Source organism: Diplotaxodon limnothrissa, linkage group LG14 (assembly GCF_057381915.1).
Source record: "Diplotaxodon limnothrissa isolate DT_005_m linkage group LG14, D_limnothrissa_male_GT1.1, whole genome shotgun sequence".
NCBI lineage: Eukaryota > Metazoa > Chordata > Actinopteri > Cichliformes > Cichlidae > Diplotaxodon > Diplotaxodon limnothrissa.
Genome location: NC_140609.1, coordinates 105,681 through 123,392, shown reverse-complemented (window position 1 = coordinate 123,392; position 17,712 = coordinate 105,681). Strand labels below are relative to the sequence as shown.

Here is a 17,712-nt window from a genome sequence, read left to right as displayed (position 1 = left end):
GTGGTGCTCACGGTCAGAGTTCAGTCACAAAGAGGGTAACAGAGATGAATTTAAAGTTAAGGTGATGGTGCTTAGATTCATTCACAGACTGAAACCTTCACACCAACTTTATCCTGTGTCTCTTAGTTTTAGACTAGTTGTTTAGTCTATTTTGATGTTTTAAACCATATCACAGGGTTTTTACTTCACCATTTACGGGGTTTTAACAAGCAAACAAAAGACAGATCGTGATGTTTGAAAATGTTTTGGAAATATTCTTTAAAGATTAGATGTAAAATACGCAGAGGATAAATTCAATTGGTTTATTAGTTTATTACATAAGTTGAAAAAAAGTTAAACAAGTAAATAAAGAAACAACGTAAAAGAAAAGTAAACAAAACAAATCGGTAAATAAAGGAAAATGGTAATAAGAAGGGGAAAAAAAAGAAAAGAGAAAACCCCAACAATCCCCTCTGAGCAAGCACTAGGCGACAGTGGGGAAGAAAAACTGCCTTTAAACGGGCAGAAACTTCCGGCAGAACCAGGCTCACGAGGGGCAGTCAACTGCCGGGACTGGTTGGGGTGAAAAAAGATGAAGGAGAGAGGGAAGAAGTGTTAGGAGAGAAGGGGAGAGGAGAGGTGAAAATTAAGATGGAACAGAGGTGGAGGGAGACGAGGTGACGTCAGCAGTAGAAAAAATAGAAAGAGTAGAAAAAGCAGGAGTGTCCCTCCTCCAGAAGAAGCGGAAACGTTTTTTCTTCTTTTCCATGAGCTTTTCCACGACCACTTTTTTCTCTAGGATGAGGGTTCTCAACTGATCGGTTGTTTCTTCAACTTCCTTCTCAAGTTTCTGGCATCTTTGCTCCATTTCTTTTAATAGATTGCACTTGTCTGTATTTTGCTGTTGTTTTTCCTTGTGCATCTTTTCTAACTGCTCATTTCTTCTTGTGATTTCTTGAAGCTTACGCTGCAGGTCTTCATTTATTTTCTCTTGTTGCTGCTTTTGTGCAAGCATTTCAGCGTTTTCACACTTCAAGTTGTCTGAGTTCAACAACATCTCATTAATGACCTCTGAGTGTTTTTTCGCCATTTCATTGATCCTACGCTGCATCTTTGAACATCGTTTTTCCAATACTTCTCCTTCCAGTTCAGGTGTTCTGTCCTTCATTGTATTAATTTGTTCAGTTGTAGATTTCTTCTCTCCAAGTCCTGGAGAATACGTTTTTTTTCTTTTTCCTGTTGCTCTTTCTCTTGAAGAAGCTCTTTATTTTTGCACTCTGTTTCATCCAGCCTGACTGGATTTGGATTTATTGAAGAAGGACCACCAAAATCTTTGTTCTATTTGGTGTACATGTTAAGAGTTGCTGGACTAACAGTTGGTTTGATTTGCTTCAGAGAATCCTCAAAGTCTTTTATCTTAATGTTGCGCACCTCAGCAGCAGCTATAACACGGACTTGTTCTGGTGCCAACTCTCTTATTGGGCCAAGTGCAGCATCTTTGGCTAATGCTGTCAAATCGCTCCCTGAATATCCTTCAGTCACTTTTGCAAGACAGGACAGTTCGTCTTGGCTCAGTGGACTCCCGTGCGTTCCCAAAAGATTTTTCAGCAGCGTAAATCTTGTCTTCTCATCGGGTAAGGTCACATATACTCTTTTTGCAAAGCGCCTTAACCCTCTGTAGAACCTGGGACCATTTCGTGGCCTTTGCGTTTTTTAATTCCACGCCATTTCCACTGTGTTTAATGGAGTATAGCCAAATTTTCTAACATGTATTTTTTTCCCATTTTATTTTGAAATTTCAGTCTGAGTTTTTTAAATGAGCTTAAATGGCTGAATAAAAGGCATACATCCACTATCGAACCTCGTGGCCGATTTGTGCCCCATTGAAACCCTTTATAAACGCTATTTTTCACTGCAGGATTTATACCGTTAACATCTGGGTGATGGCTTAGGTTTCGTTTTTGTTTTGGAGAAGAGGCCTTAGAATTGTAATTTTTTTATTTGTCCACCGGGTGGTGCCCTTGCTCCACATTTGACCCGGGGCTGGAAAACAGCGGGCTGCTTAAAGAGACCTGCGGGAAATGACGCCTCTTTTCCGGCGTGCTGCAGCGGCTTCGCCCGCTGATCGGGCGGGACAATTTTCGGCCCCAGGACCGTTTGAGGTTGGATTTTTTTTTTTTAATCAACAGGAAATGACGTATTTGTTGTGACGTGGTACCGGATGTGTGTGTTGGAAAAAGGGGTCCGACGCAACATGCCCCGGTCATCGTCGCGAGTCAACCCGGGAGCATGCACCGATTCCGGGCTAGAGGAGAAGCATTTGCCGCCTGGAGACCATTTTCTGGTCCTGAAAAAAAAAATAAAAGGCGATCGAAATGACTGTTTGTGCCAATCTTTAGTCCATCTAAAGGCCTAATTATAATAACAATCAAATATTACTTCAAATGTTTTTTTGGGAAAATATTTAGTTTTTTAGTTTTTTTTTTAGTTTTTTTGTAATTTAAAGGGTTAAAACAACGAAAATATAATTAAAACTTTATATGAATATTTCAGGGAGAAGTAGTTTTAAAAGACTGACCAATTTAAAGTGAAAAAAAAATTAATATTTAATATTTTTATAGCACTTTTTGGGCGTGGTCGATAGTGTGCATTTTATGAAATGCGCTCCTGGAAAAAAAATAAAAGGCGATCGAAATGACTCTTGGTGCCAATCTTTAGTCCATCTAAAGGCCTAATTATAATAACAATTGAATATTACCTCAAATGTTTTTTTTGGAAAATATTCAAGTTTTTTGTTTTTTGGGGCTAAAAAAACAGGGCGCTCATGTAATAAAACTGGGATTTAAAGGGTTAAAACAATGAAAATATAATTAAAACTTGACATGGATATTTTAAGCAGAAGTAGTTTTAAAAGATTGACTAATTTAAAGTAGAAAAAAATATTGATATATAACATTTTTAGAGCACTTTTGGGGCGGGACCATTTTTGGTCCCGAGGTTCACGAAAGGATGGGATTTTGAGGTTTTACCAAGGGTTAATATTGCTTCATCGAGCTCCTGGGGCCTGTTCGTTGCTCCCATTACAAGTACTCTGTCATCCTTTCCTGACTGCAACCCGTCAAACTCAATGAGGAACTCAGTTTTTAAACGGCGAGAGGCGTCGTGCTCCCCCTCCCTCCTTTGACAGAGCAAGCCGTCCACTTCATCGATGAAGATTACTGAGGGCTGTCTCTCTCTTGCAACTGCAAAGAGTGCTCGTACGAGCTTCTCGCCTTCTCCCACATATTTGGAGGTCAAACTAGCAGCACTGATGTTGAAGAATGTTGCATTAGACTCTGCAGCAACTGCTTTGGCGAGCATGGTCTTCCCATTTCCTGGTGGGCCAAATAAAAGCAAGCCACGTGCAGGAGCTCTCAGACCAGTAAAGAGATCAGGTCTTAAGGCAGGAAGGATGACAATTTCTTGAAGTGCTTGCTTTGCCAGATCCTGCCCTGCGATGTCATCAAATGACACAGTCGCTCCACTGTATACAATTTCATTTGTAATTAAGCTGACCAGTTTACTGTCCACATTCTTTTTCATATCCCTCTTCGGGGGCTGTTTCACAGCTGCCGGTCTTCCATTCTGAGTTTTTCCCACCCGAGCGGTTTTCTTTGCATCAGTTATTCTTAATGGAGGTCTTACAGAAGTGGAGGGTCTGATGGTGGTGGAAACACCTGCGGGTTGACTTTTAGGAACTGACTTTGGCTTACTTGCAATTGTTTTGGTCGACATTTCTCTTGCGCGACTTCCCCCCTGTTCACAGTCATAACACGGTAAACTAGTCATAAACGAAAACGTTTAGGCTATTTATCGCATTTAAAGGTCTTTCTTTGGGACAACGTCACAGAACACAGAAACGTCACAGGGCTTTGGAGCGTGATGTTACAGAGGTTTACAAATACTTTCAAATATAGCTCTGGTCGAACGTTTGAAGGCTGCGAACAAACTGACTAAAACTTGCTGCTCCTGACCCCTATTTATAGAAAAACTTCAAAGGCTCAAAGGCATGTGCTTGTGACATCATCACATGTCCTTGTGACATCATCACATGTCCTTGTGACATCATCACTCTTCATGAATCAGATTGTCACATGACATTTTAGAATGGGGATGTTTTTTTTTAAACCGTTTTCAAATTTAACCCTCTGTGGTCCAGGGTATAATTGGCCGTTCTTGACTATTTTTGATTTTACCTCTATATTTCACCTTTAAAATATGTTTTTCTTGCCTTATTTGGCACCATTATTTTCAGCACAACCTCAAATATCTGAAATTTGAGTTATTGTTTTCATTTTGGTATACTATATTAGCACAGTTGATCTAAATTAATAACACAATAAATTGTGTGTGCATCTCCTGTTTTGTCATGGTTGTATGTCCCGGTTCGTGACAGGCTGCATGAGCTCATCTGGTGGGAGTGTAGTACTGTAGTATTTCAGGCATAAAAACGTGGTTTTCACAGACCTTGTCACAGGGTCTGAGTCTAAGATTCAAATTGTAAACACACAAACACTCAGGCTTGCTGCAAACCTTAGCTGATCCCCCGTGGGCTTAATTTACTGCCATTGTTTACGCACCATTGTAATTGCTTCTCTAGTTTGGCATTACACTTTAATTATGGAATGTAATTATATTTTGTCTATTTTTAGTTGTGGCATTGTGTTGTAATTAATGAAGGGCCTGCACACTCCAATATCAATTTACAATTTAAATTCTCCACAGCATGTTTAACTACATTATGTTGTGCCTTTCCAGAATCCCAGATTTACTTACACATCTCCCTTTATGATACATTAGTACTACATTTGACCTAAACCTTTTCCATCCTTTTTCCAAACTCTCATTCATTTTTTACCTGATAACCAAAAACTGTGATAGTGAAAGGCTGAAATATTTCTAGGGGTATGAGATTTCTGTGTGTTTTCTGTAGGTGAGCAGCTGCGAGAAGTTTGGCTACGGGGTGATGGTGACACAGGTGGCAGCAACTGCTCCGGGAGTTGTGGCTCTGCACAGTTCAGGTACTATTGCAGTTATTTGGACACAACAAACACTTGTCAGCTGTGATGCTTAAGGCTTATATTATAAGTTGTTGTTGTTGTTTTTGTGTTGTCGGTATAAAGGAGACTTAAGGCAGCTTAGGGAGAAATGTATTTGTCAAACCGTTTTTGTTTGGGTAAGAAAGAGTAAGAAGAGGCGTTCTTTTTTGATAAATGGATTCACATATCAGTTGTATACTGATACTAGGTTTATCCATATGCAAAAGGCTCCAGGAAATACCGTACTCTTGTCAAAAGAGGTCAAAAAATGAAGCTAGTGAACAAATATTTTAATCCTGCATTCTTTCTATTGGCTAGAAGGGGCGACTCAACTGGTTATGGGAAAAGAAGTCTGATTACTTATCAGCCCTTCGCTTATAACAGCACCGCTGCGTTCTGAAACCTATTCTCTCCTATGACTTTACCCACGCAAGAACAGTTCCCTGCTGTGTTGAGCAGCGCTGGCTGTGGAGCACTCATGTGTTCCATGATGTGACATATGTTTGTGCCATCGATAAAAAGGCAGACTGACAGAAAGAAGGATGACCTCAAAAAGTGATATAGTCCAGACAGAGCTTACAAATGATGGGCCATTTGCTAAACCTGCAGCACACACTGCTTTCTATGTGAAAGAACCATTCTGTGAGAAAAACTCTACTGCTCATTTGATCTATGACCTCTGAAAAACAGTTCATGATTTCCATTACTATTCAATTATAAAAAAAAAAAAAGTACATTCCCTGGGTTATACAGCACTGATATGCAAAGCTTAATTGTATATCTGTAACTCTAGAACTGCAGTATTTATAGTTTTCTTAGTTTAATATTTCAATTTCATATTCTTCTTCTAAGTATAAAATCCCTTTTGTTATATTTGTCTCGTTAATTTAACTGAAATACACTGAAAATTGCTCACAAATTAAGGTTTATGTGTCAATACAAATGCAGGTTTTATTGCTGGGAGCTTCCCGTGATGCACTGACTATTTCTTCTTCCATGACACTAATGTTTTGTCTTTGCTTCATCATTTATGTACTGTACTGTATCCCCAGTTTTCCAGCGAGGGCTGCGTACATTTTGATTGCATTAACGTTTTTATCCAGCCTTTATGTGCAAGCTTGAGCTGCAAAATTCAAATGTAGTTACTGACAGGCCAAAGTGCAACAGGGAAGAGATTAAATGGGATCAAAGGGAGTGGCATTATAAATTCCTTCCTTCCTGAGATTCAAATCCTCCAATCAAAACGGTGCCAGCAATGCAAAGACAGATTTCTTTAAAAGATTGCACACAATAACAAAGTCAGTCGTTTATTTATTAAAGCACTGTTAATAATTTTAGTTGCTGCTATTTCAAATAAATGTTTGGTACAACAAATTTCTCCGTGTTCTGTCTCAGGCTTTATTCGGGCCCTGGTACTAGAGCTATGGTCTGTTCTTGAGTGCAGCAGTGACGACATCAGAGTGGTCCGTCCCAAACCAACTCCCATTGACCCCACAGATAGGAGTTGCATTAAGGTATTGTATGTATGTGCGTGCGTGTGTGTGTGAGAGAGAGGGAGAAGGAGAAACTTCCTGGAGCCCACAATGCCCCAATTTTTAGATATCTACATAATAGTACAGACACAGATCTCTTAGAAGTTTTGCTTTTCCATCATGTTTTTAGCTCACTGGTTACAAAGGTGTTTAAATTGATTAAAATTAAATTGATTCCAATTATTATTAACCCAGGACTCAGAATAGTGGTCCATGTGTTGCTGTGATACCAGCAGCCATGTAGAAAATTCACTTGTGAATATTCATATTTAAGAAACTGGCAATAGTGATTTTGTTAACAAGAAAGGCTTTTTGCTGATTGGTTTATGGGTGTCTGGGCAAATAAGCCTTACTTTCATAAGACTGCATTTTTAGTTATGTTTTTGGCAGAATTTCTCTCAGGAAAGCTTCAACAAGCTCCAGCGTGAGCCTGTCTGTGTGTGTCTGATGCTTGGCCTCTGACAGCAGCCAAGTCATCTCTCTCAGAGAGACTAGCCAAGTGAATACGGACAGCCAGTGATGTGTAAACTGTGTCCTGCCACAGGCGACTTTAAAGTCTGCCTTATCAGTGGGTTATACATATATGCTGAGGTCAAAGGAAAACTAAATATACACACACCAGCACTTTGGTGAATTAACTCGAGTCTTTGCTTTAATCTGTGCTAAGTACAGTAGGAGGTTTGGTAGTACATATGAAGATAAGTTCACACATGCACAGAAACATCAGAAGACACATGAAAGTATAGATATTTCTATTTTAGAAAAAAAAATCCATCGTATCTTGTTTTTTTCTTTACGTTTCTTTGAAGCTGTTTAATATAATCTAAGTTGTAGCTCGTTTGTGCAAGTGTCTCTCTTTTTTTCCTTTGATGCTTTTGATGATATGTTTTCCCTGTTCTACCAGACCCAGTGAAAAATGCAGGGAGCTTTCCTGTAGTTTAATATTCTTCAGGCTGCAATAGGTTTCTGCTCAACCACTCTGCTCAGAATATATGTCTTATTCAGTTTTGAGAGTGTGGTAAACCATGTTTTATCTTTGCAATCATAAATTCTTTTTACATTTTGTTTTGCTTTGAATACTACAGATATTATTTGTCATATTATCGGTAGTGTTTGTAGTTGAATAGTGTTATATTATTATTATGTGTTAGGATTTGATCAATCCATGACGTGCACAAATGCATTCACAATGGTCTTTAAAAGCAAATACATTTTTTCTCTCTAACAGCTGCTGTATTTACTTTCCTCTTCAGTCCTTCCTGTACTTGGTCAACCTCCTCTCCTCTTCCCAGTCGGTGTGGCAACTGCTGGGCCGACAGTCTTTGGCCAACAAAAGCGAATACACCCTGAGGGAGATGCCAACCTCCATACCTGTAAGTGTTTTTCTTCTTCTTCTTTTCCACACACTGCAGTTTTTTTTTGTCATCCATCTGAGGGCATGTTTGCACTTTTTATTTGGCCTCCAAACACCACCCACCCATTTGTTTTACTTCAAACGCATTCAAATAAACCCTCTCACACTGAGACTGATATACGTTCTCCACCTTACCCATTGTAAATTTCCACACAGTTTTCGTTTTGCACCCTATCCGGTGCATTCTTGTTCAAAGCCTCTCATTTTACTCCACAGGATTTGATTGACAGACTGATTGCCGTGAATTCGGATGGGAAGATTCATTCTCTCTTCCACTACGAAGAGAGTCACACATTCGGCCTAAGGTGGGATTCATTATTTTTTTCATATTACTTAACATCAGTGGGGAAGTAGACGATATCAGATTATCACCTGGTGACTGCACACACACTTCAGCCTCTGGCAATAGGAGACTGGCATGGTGACGTAATCGGCCTTAAAATGCGGCCTTTAAGGCTGCAGACCCTGAATTGGGATACAGCCTCTGAATCGCTGCATCTTGTAGCTGTGTCGTCTTAAATTGGTCATGTGATTTTGACGCGCCGGCGCGTCCGGCAACCCCAGAGGTTTAACTTAATATTTAAGTGTCTCTTGGTTTTAGACTAGTTGTTTAGTCTAATTTGATGTTTTAAACCAGAAAAGGAAGAAGAGGGCTTAGAATTACAGGTAAGAACCTCAGTGGTATGTGATAAACTGTAAATGTAAAGCTTACAGGTCAGTCCTCATGTTTTTAAATCAGATTTTGAGTCTGTACATGGCACATTATGCTTTTGCATGTTGTGAAATGTGCTGCAAAACAAACTGAGGTAAACTAACTGGTTTACTGTGATGGATTTAAAGTGTGTGTGACTGGTGCGCAGTGGCTGTGGTGCTCACGGTCAGAGTTCAGTCACAAAGAGGGTAACAGAGATGAATTTAAAGTTAAGGTGATGGTGCTTAGATTCATTCACAGACTGAAACCTTCACACCAACTTTATCCTGTGTCTCTTAGTTTTAGACTAGTTGTTTAGTCTATTTTGATGTTTTAAACCATATCACAGGGTTTTTACTTCACCATTTACGGGGTTTTAACAAGCAAACAAAAGACAGATCGTGATGTTTGAAAATGTTTTGGAAATATTCTTTAAAGATTAGATGTAAAATACGCAGAGGATAAATTCAATTGGTTTATTAGTTTATTACATAAGTTGAAAAAAAGTTAAACAAGTAAATAAAGAAACAACGTAAAAGAAAAGTAAACAAAACAAATCGGTAAATAAAGGAAAATGGTAATAAGAAGGGGAAAAAAAAGAAAAGAGAAAACCCCAACAATCCCCTCTGAGCAAGCACTAGGCGACAGTGGGGAAGAAAAACTGCCTTTAAACGGGCAGAAACTTCCGGCAGAACCAGGCTCACGAGGGGCAGTCAACTGCCGGGACTGGTTGGGGTGAAAAAAGATGAAGGAGAGAGGGAAGAAGTGTTAGGAGAGAAGGGGAGAGGAGAGGTGAAAATTAAGATGGAACAGAGGTGGAGGGAGACGAGGTGACGTCAGCAGTAGAAAAAATAGAAAGAGTAGAAAAAGCAGGAGTGTCCCTCCTCCAGAAGAAGCGGAAACGTTTTTTCTTCTTTTCCATGAGCTTTTCCACGACCACTTTTTTCTCTAGGATGAGGGTTCTCAACTGATCGGTTGTTTCTTCAACTTCCTTCTCAAGTTTCTGGCATCTTTGCTCCATTTCTTTTAATAGATTGCACTTGTCTGTATTTTGCTGTTGTTTTTCCTTGTGCATCTTTTCTAACTGCTCATTTCTTCTTGTGATTTCTTGAAGCTTACGCTGCAGGTCTTCATTTATTTTCTCTTGTTGCTGCTTTTGTGCAAGCATTTCAGCGTTTTCACACTTCAAGTTGTCTGAGTTCAACAACATCTCATTAATGACCTCTGAGTGTTTTTTCGCCATTTCATTGATCCTACGCTGCATCTTTGAACATCGTTTTTCCAATACTTCTCCTTCCAGTTCAGGTGTTCTGTCCTTCATTGTATTAATTTGTTCAGTTGTAGATTTCTTCTCTCCAAGTCCTGGAGAATACGTTTTTTTTCTTTTTCCTGTTGCTCTTTCTCTTGAAGAAGCTCTTTATTTTTGCACTCTGTTTCATCCAGCCTGACTGGATTTGGATTTATTGAAGAAGGACCACCAAAATCTTTGTTCTATTTGGTGTACATGTTAAGAGTTGCTGGACTAACAGTTGGTTTGATTTGCTTCAGAGAATCCTCAAAGTCTTTCATCTTAATGTTGCGCACCTCAGCAGCAGCTATAACACGGACTTGTTCTGGTGCCAACTCTCTTATTGGGCCAAGTGCAGCATCTTTGGCTAATGCTGTCAAATCGCTCCCTGAATATCCTTCAGTCACTTTTGCAAGACAGGACAGTTCGTCTTGGCTCAGTGGACTCCCGTGCGTTCCCAAAAGATTTTTCAGCAGCGTAAATCTTGTCTTCTCATCGGGTAAGGTCACATATACTCTTTTTGCAAAGCGCCTTAATATTGCTTCATCGAGCTCCTGGGGCCTGTTCGTTGCTCCCATTACAAGTACTCTGTCATCCTTTCCTGACTGCAACCCGTCAAACTCAATGAGGAACTCAGTTTTTAAACGGCGAGAGGCGTCGTGCTCCCCCTCCCTCCTTTGACAGAGCAAGCCGTCCACTTCATCGATGAAGATTACTGAGGGCTGTCTCTCTCTTGCAACTGCAAAGAGTGCTCGTACGAGCTTCTCGCCTTCTCCCACATATTTGGAGGTCAAACTAGCAGCACTGATGTTGAAGAATGTTGCATTAGACTCTGCAGCAACTGCTTTGGCGAGCATGGTCTTCCCATTTCCTGGTGGGCCAAATAAAAGCAAGCCACGTGCAGGAGCTCTCAGACCAGTAAAGAGATCAGGTCTTAAGGCAGGAAGGATGACAATTTCTTGAAGTGCTTGCTTTGCCAGATCCTGCCCTGCGATGTCATCAAATGACACAGTCGCTCCACTGTATACAATTTCATTTGTAATTAAGCTGACCAGTTTACTGTCCACATTCTTTTTCATATCCCTCTTCGGGGGCTGTTTCACAGCTGCCGGTCTTCCATTCTGAGTTTTTCCCACCCGAGCGGTTTTCTTTGCATCAGTTATTCTTAATGGAGGTCTTACAGAAGTGGAGGGTCTGATGGTGGTGGAAACACCTGCGGGTTGACTTTTAGGAACTGACTTTGGCTTACTTGCAATTGTTTTGGTCGACATTTCTCTTGCGCGACTTCCCCCCTGTTCACAGTCATAACACGGTAAACTAGTCATAAACGAAAACGTTTAGGCTATTTATCGCATTTAAAGGTCTTTCTTTGGGACAACGTCACAGAACACAGAAACGTCACAGGGCTTTGGAGCGTGATGTTACAGAGGTTTACAAATACTTTCAAATATAGCTCTGGTCGAACGTTTGAAGGCTGCGAACAAACTGACTAAAACTTGCTGCTCCTGACCCCTATTTATAGAAAAACTTCAAAGGCTCAAAGGCATGTGCTTGTGACATCATCACATGTCCTTGTGACATCATCACTCTTCATGAATCAGATTGTCACATGACATTTTAGAATGGGGATGTTTTTTTTTAAACCGTTTTCAAATTTAACCCTCTGTGGTCCAGGGTATAATTGGCCGTTCTTGACTATTTTTGATTTTACCTCTATATTTCACCTTTAAAATATGTTTTTCTTGCCTTATTTGGCACCATTATTTTCAGCACAACCTCAAATATCTGAAATTTGAGTTATTGTTTTCATTTTGGTATACTATATTAGCACAGTTGATCTAAATTAATAACACAATAAATTGTGTGTGCATCTCCTGTTTTGTCATGGTTGTATGTCCCGGTTCGTGACAGGCTGCATGAGCTCATCTGGTGGGAGTGTAGTACTGTAGTATTTCAGGCATAAAAACGTGGTTTTCACAGACCTTGTCACAGGGTCTGAGTCTAAGATTTTTTTTTCACATTCTGTCTCTCACAGTTGAAGTGTACCTCTGGTGCAAATTACTGACCTCTGTCATCATTTTAGGTGGGGGAACTTGCACAATCGGTGGTTGACTAAATACTTTTTTGCCCCACTGTACCTATGAAAATATACTCACTGTATATATATATAATCAAAGCATTTCTTTAGCAAAGTGCACATACTAGCCCTTTTTAAGTTCATTGACATATGTGCACTCAAACAGGCCCAATGAGATTGAGGGTTATACCCCAATTATTTGTGTTAGGTTTGTAAGCTTTTCCAAATGAATACAGAAAATCAGCAAAACCACCATAAAGAAAGCTTATTTAAATAAAGCTGATATTGGGAGAACAAAGCCCAAGGGGTGGAAAATGAGTAAAAAACCTGTGAAGCAGAGAATAACATGAGGGACTGTTGCAGAGCGCATGAGTGAAACAAGCTCACAGATGAGCTGACAAAGATTGGCAGAAATCACTTTAGAGCAGCCGGGTAATAAGGAACAGGTGAACATAGAGTGGAGCAGATAATTACGAGCAAAAACCCAAACAAATACTTTCAGACAATCCTAAAGCTCTTATTTAGTTGCATAGAGCCATGTGTGAACATTTTGTCTTTACATTTTGCTTCCAAGGAACCGAACTGTCTTTTAATTCTGTAATTTATTTCACGTTCTTCAGGCTTTCTGAAGCTCCTTCAAATTTTTCTTTGGACATCATTTTATTATAATTTTCAGTGCAGTCCTTTATTTGTTTGTTCCTATGAATCATTCACACATAATAAAGGCACCTAACTCAAGGGACAAATTCGTTACTGGCACATTACCAGCAGCTTGTCACAAATACACAATTTGTTTCCTGCACAAAAAATGACAACGATAACACACCAGCAAGGTGATTACCAAAGAGCTATTAGCCAAAAACTTGACATATGTCAAGAAACTAAACAAGTAGAGGACAAAAGAACTGGCAGCTTAAATAAAAACATCTACAGCAGACGAACAGAATTTGAAAGTTGTGTCCTTAAGAAATAACACAAAACTGACACACAACCTGAGAGATGCATCTGGCATCTTATGTTTGCAAGTTTCAGTAAACTGCTGCATCTATTTCCCATTTTCCTAGCAAAATACAAAGACATGATGGCTTATTAGCTCATCCTATCCTAAATAACCACTAATGTATGCCAACTATTGTCACTGCTACACTATCAAAAGCTGAAAACAAACATAAAAAACATACAAATTCATCACCACAACAACACAGTTGATAAATAAAGAAATACAGAAGCACACATGCAAATAGAGAGATGACATAAAAGTTCTCACTCAGCTCCCTGCGGTGCTGTTTTAAGCTCCAACTCACTCTAAACAACACCAACGGGGGTCTACTGCTTCCTGAGCATCAACGACCGCGCCACCTTTTTAAGATAAGATAAGATAAGATAAGATAAGATAAGATAAGATAAGATAAGATAAGATAAGATAAGATAAGATAAGATAAGATAAGATAACCTTTATTAGTCCCACACGTGGGAAATTTGTTTTGTCACAGCAGGAAGAGGACAGTGCAAAGGTTATTCACTAGTTTCAGTTTTATAATAATATAAAACTTAATTATATAATTATATTCAGGTTACATGACACTTATTGTATAAGATAATTATTTCTGGGATGCTGAATGACAATTTGATGTGTATTTTGTTGCTTTCAGTAGAAATCCTGCTGATGACTCAGTGGATTTTAGATGGAAATTCTGTGTTTCACTCACTATAAACCATCTTCTAATCAGAGGGCGAAAAAGCCACTCTTCTTATTTGGTATTAGCTGAAGAAAATATTTAATCTATACTGACCGTCATCGCTGTTGTCGTCCACCAGGATGACCTCCTTGAGCAAGTGTGTGATTGACAGCTGAGTGGACTGAGCGCAGGATCACCGACAGAGCCTCGTTGACGAAGATGAAGATGAGGGAGATTTGGGGAAGGTCTCTTGAGTAGCTGACCTTTCTACATCTGTAGAAAGACACGACACAACACCTGTAAACTACTTGCATTAAGTAATACGAGGTGCCAGTGGAGCACTAGAGTGATGGTTTGGGAAAAGTAGTCTACAAAGTTATACAATTAAAAAGACAATCATGATTTTGTATTGATGAGCCCATTTACCATGATTTCTAACATTTCTGATCAATTGAATGTTGTATTAAATAACAAGGAATATGCCTTTCTTTTTAAAAAATGAGGACATTTCTCAGTGAACCTTAATTTTTGAGTGCTCGCATATTTAATTTTGAATTTGTAAAAAAGACTAAACTACCTCCATAGAGCTGCTGACGTCTTGTTCAATGGGGCTGAAAGGCAGAGCAAGTGCTGCTTCCTGTTCAACTATAATCACAAGGATTTATTTTCCACATTGGCCTTTTAACTGCATGTGCTGTTTCAGATAGAAACCCTATTTTAAACTTGTTTTGTTTAAACAGCTCTAATGAAGCGGAAAGCGGCAGGGTGAGGCTTTGGCTCTAAGTTTAGCACATGTGGGAAAGGAAGGGGCTTCTTTTATTGTCTCCTTTTCACGTCTTTTTTTCTTTTATCGATTATCTTATTTCCTCTGTGAAATAATAGCTAATTAGAAGTTATTCTATAACAAATCCAGTGTTTTCAATTCACGAGGTTGGAGAACACTTTTTTAGGGTTTTTGGCAGGAAACCATTAGAAAACAGAAGGCAACATTAACAAGATTAACCACGAAGAACTGGGACATTTGTCACCTTTTTTCTCCTTCTGATACAATATTGCAAAAGTCTTGAGGCATCCTCATTTCGTTATATTCTGCTGGGAAAATGGGAAATAGGCAGAGCAATTCACTGAAACGTGCAAACATAAATGGAAATACAGTACATAAGGCAAAAATGTACTTGAAAGTCAATATTTGGTATGGCCACCTTTACTATCGAACATAGCCTGGACTCTCTCTTTCCGGAACACACTGCTTTAATAAATGTTGAGGTCTGGGCTCTGGGGAGGCCAATCCATGACTGATCTAGGTATACGTTTATTGTATTCACCGTGTGTTTGGGATCATTGTCGTAATGAATAAAAATATGCCTTTTCCAACTAGATGCTTTTCAGCTGGGACTGCATGATTAATGAAAATCTTAATATCTGGTTCATATTTCCATCAGCTTTCTCAAGATTCCCAACACCACTGGCAGAGCCTTCATCGTGTTTTACAGATGGATGTAAACACCCTCTGTTGGAGTCATATCAACAATTATTTGAACCAAAAATGTCAAATATGAATTCATAATGCTGTAAGACCTGTTGCCACTGATATAGTCCAGTTCTCGTGTAATTTACCATACCTCAGCCTTTTCTCCCTGTTTCTCTTCACTAAAAATGGCTTCCTGACAGCCTTCCACTGAGACCGTTTCTGATGAGGCTTCAGCAAACAGCAGATGGATCCATTAAAGGGCCAGTGCATCTCTCAGGTACTTCAAGTCTTTGCTTTTCTTTATATTTTTCTACATCTTAAGGACATGATTTCCAGATACAGTTCATCTGCTGTACAGAGTTATTTAGTCCTGCTACTTTTCCGGTTTCCTCAATTTTTTTAAGGACTCACAGCACGCCAGATTTTTGGGAACCACCTAGTTGGTTCAAAATGTTATTTTTACCTATCAGATTTTGTTATCTTTTAGATTCTTAAAGTGCTATGCTGTGGTGTGCTGGGGGAGCAGCACAGCAAAGGAGGACTCATCCAGGCTGGAAAAACTGATCAGGAAGGCTAGCTCTGTGGTCGGCATGAAGCTGGACACCCTGGTGACAGTGGCAGAGAAAAGGACACTAAAGAAACTGATGGACATTATGGACAATGCCAGGCATCCTCTGCACACGGCCATTAACAACCAGAAGAGTCTGTTCAGTGACAGGTTGCTTCTCCCCAAGACAAGAACTAACAGACTTAAAAACTCCTTTGTCCCACACGCCATCAGACTGTTTAACTCCTCTCTGGAGGGGAGAGGGAGGGGAAACAGGAGGACAAAGGAGGGGGGAACAACTAAGCTGTAGTGCCTCTTCACCTCACTGTGCAATACCTTTTGTGCAATACTTTTGTAAATAGTCAACAGTGCAATAGACCTCAATACTCGATACTTTGGGAGCCATAAACATCATTAGACCAGTGCACATATTGGTAAATGGACTGGTTCTTATATAGCGCTTTTCTACTCTTCTGAGCACTCAAAGCGCTTTACACAACTTGTGCATTCACCCATTCACACCCATTCGCACAAGCACATTGTTCTAGGTGCTTTCTAAGTAACATTCACACACATTCATACTCCGATGGATGCATCGGAGAGCAATTTGGGGTTAATATCTTGCCCAAGGATATTTGGCATGCAGACTGGGGGAAGCCAGGAATCGAACCACCAATCTTCCGATCAGCAGATGACCTGCTCTACCGCCTGAGCTACAGCCACCCCCTTATTGTCTCTATTGTGCTCTGTCTTGGTTGTTGAGTTGACTAATGTGGAAATAAAATTTATCCAGCAGTAAACCTGAGTTTGCGGTGAGGGAAGCATCTTGTACAGTACAGCACTTTCCAGCAGGAACTTCGATAGAATGTAAAATAAAACATTTTGTGTATTTTAAAATGACATTCAGTGTGTTTTTGTTGTTGCTGCACTAATCAACCACTTACTACTAACTGCAATGGTAGTTTATTGGATTGGAAAGTGTGGCGATGCTCGCCACCTGGTCTCCCTTCTTGCTTGTTGGTGTGGGCAGGTCTCATTTGTAGGTGCTGAAGAGCTGCTGTGGCTCATTTCCATCAGTGGCACTGGCAATACCTGGGCTCATTCTGTCAGTGAGGTAGTTGAAAAACCCCAGTTGGGTAAAGCGTTTGGGGGTTTTTGTTAACAGACATGCTTATCTATTTAGTTGGTGTTATTTTTTTCAGCTAAATTTTTTAGTGCAATTAGCACTTTCAGCATCAATCCATAGCAATGTGTTGTATTTTTCACATTGTCTGTGTGTAAAATACATATGTAAGCATAGATTACACAAAGGATCCTGCACGCCAAGCTGGATACAAATAGAAATCCCTGGAAACAATTCTTTCTGCGCTTAAGAGCAGCTTCCTATTGCAACGCTGGAGGATTTGTCACCATTACTGGATACGCTGCAGAAGCACAGCAAAGCAGTGACTGTGTGGAGTCGAAAACTATTACACCAACTACACTACACAGTCACCCACATTACCCCAATCACTGGCGTGTTTACACAACAGAGACGCTGAGTCTTTGTTACGGGCGCCAGCCACTGTGGCCTCGTTGTGTGGACACAGAGAGACCTTGCTGTGACTCGCGTCTTCCCTGCTGTGGATTTCTGGAAACCGCGCTTAAAGAAAGCACAAGACTTCTTTCGTAAAATGTGCCTTCCTGAACTTGTTGGGAAATACTTCTCGAAACAACGTGCTGCTCTAAATAGCCTGTAATGTTTCATGTTGTGGTTAAAGATTGATGACAGCTGTGTGGTGCGATGTAAATAGTTTGCATTTCATTTTTATGTGATTGCTGTGTACATGTGAATAGATCTATAATAAAGAAAAACAAACAAATATACTATTCTTTTTTGTTTTATTAAAACAACTTCACACAAAGTACAACTATTTACAATGTACAGTACATCCAAAAGAACAGCTTTAAGAATAC

At 39.8% G+C, this 17,712-nt stretch overlaps 2 pseudogenes; both read right to left on the bottom strand.

The window, feature by feature from the left end:
- Positions 1–1,143: 1,143 nt before the first annotated feature.
- On the bottom strand, positions 1,144–3,753 carry LOC146618161 (spastin-like; annotated as a pseudogene).
- Positions 3,754–10,185: 6,432 nt separating this feature from the next.
- On the bottom strand, positions 10,186–11,253 carry LOC146618160 (spastin pseudogene; annotated as a pseudogene).
- Positions 11,254–17,712: the final 6,459 nt, after the last annotated feature.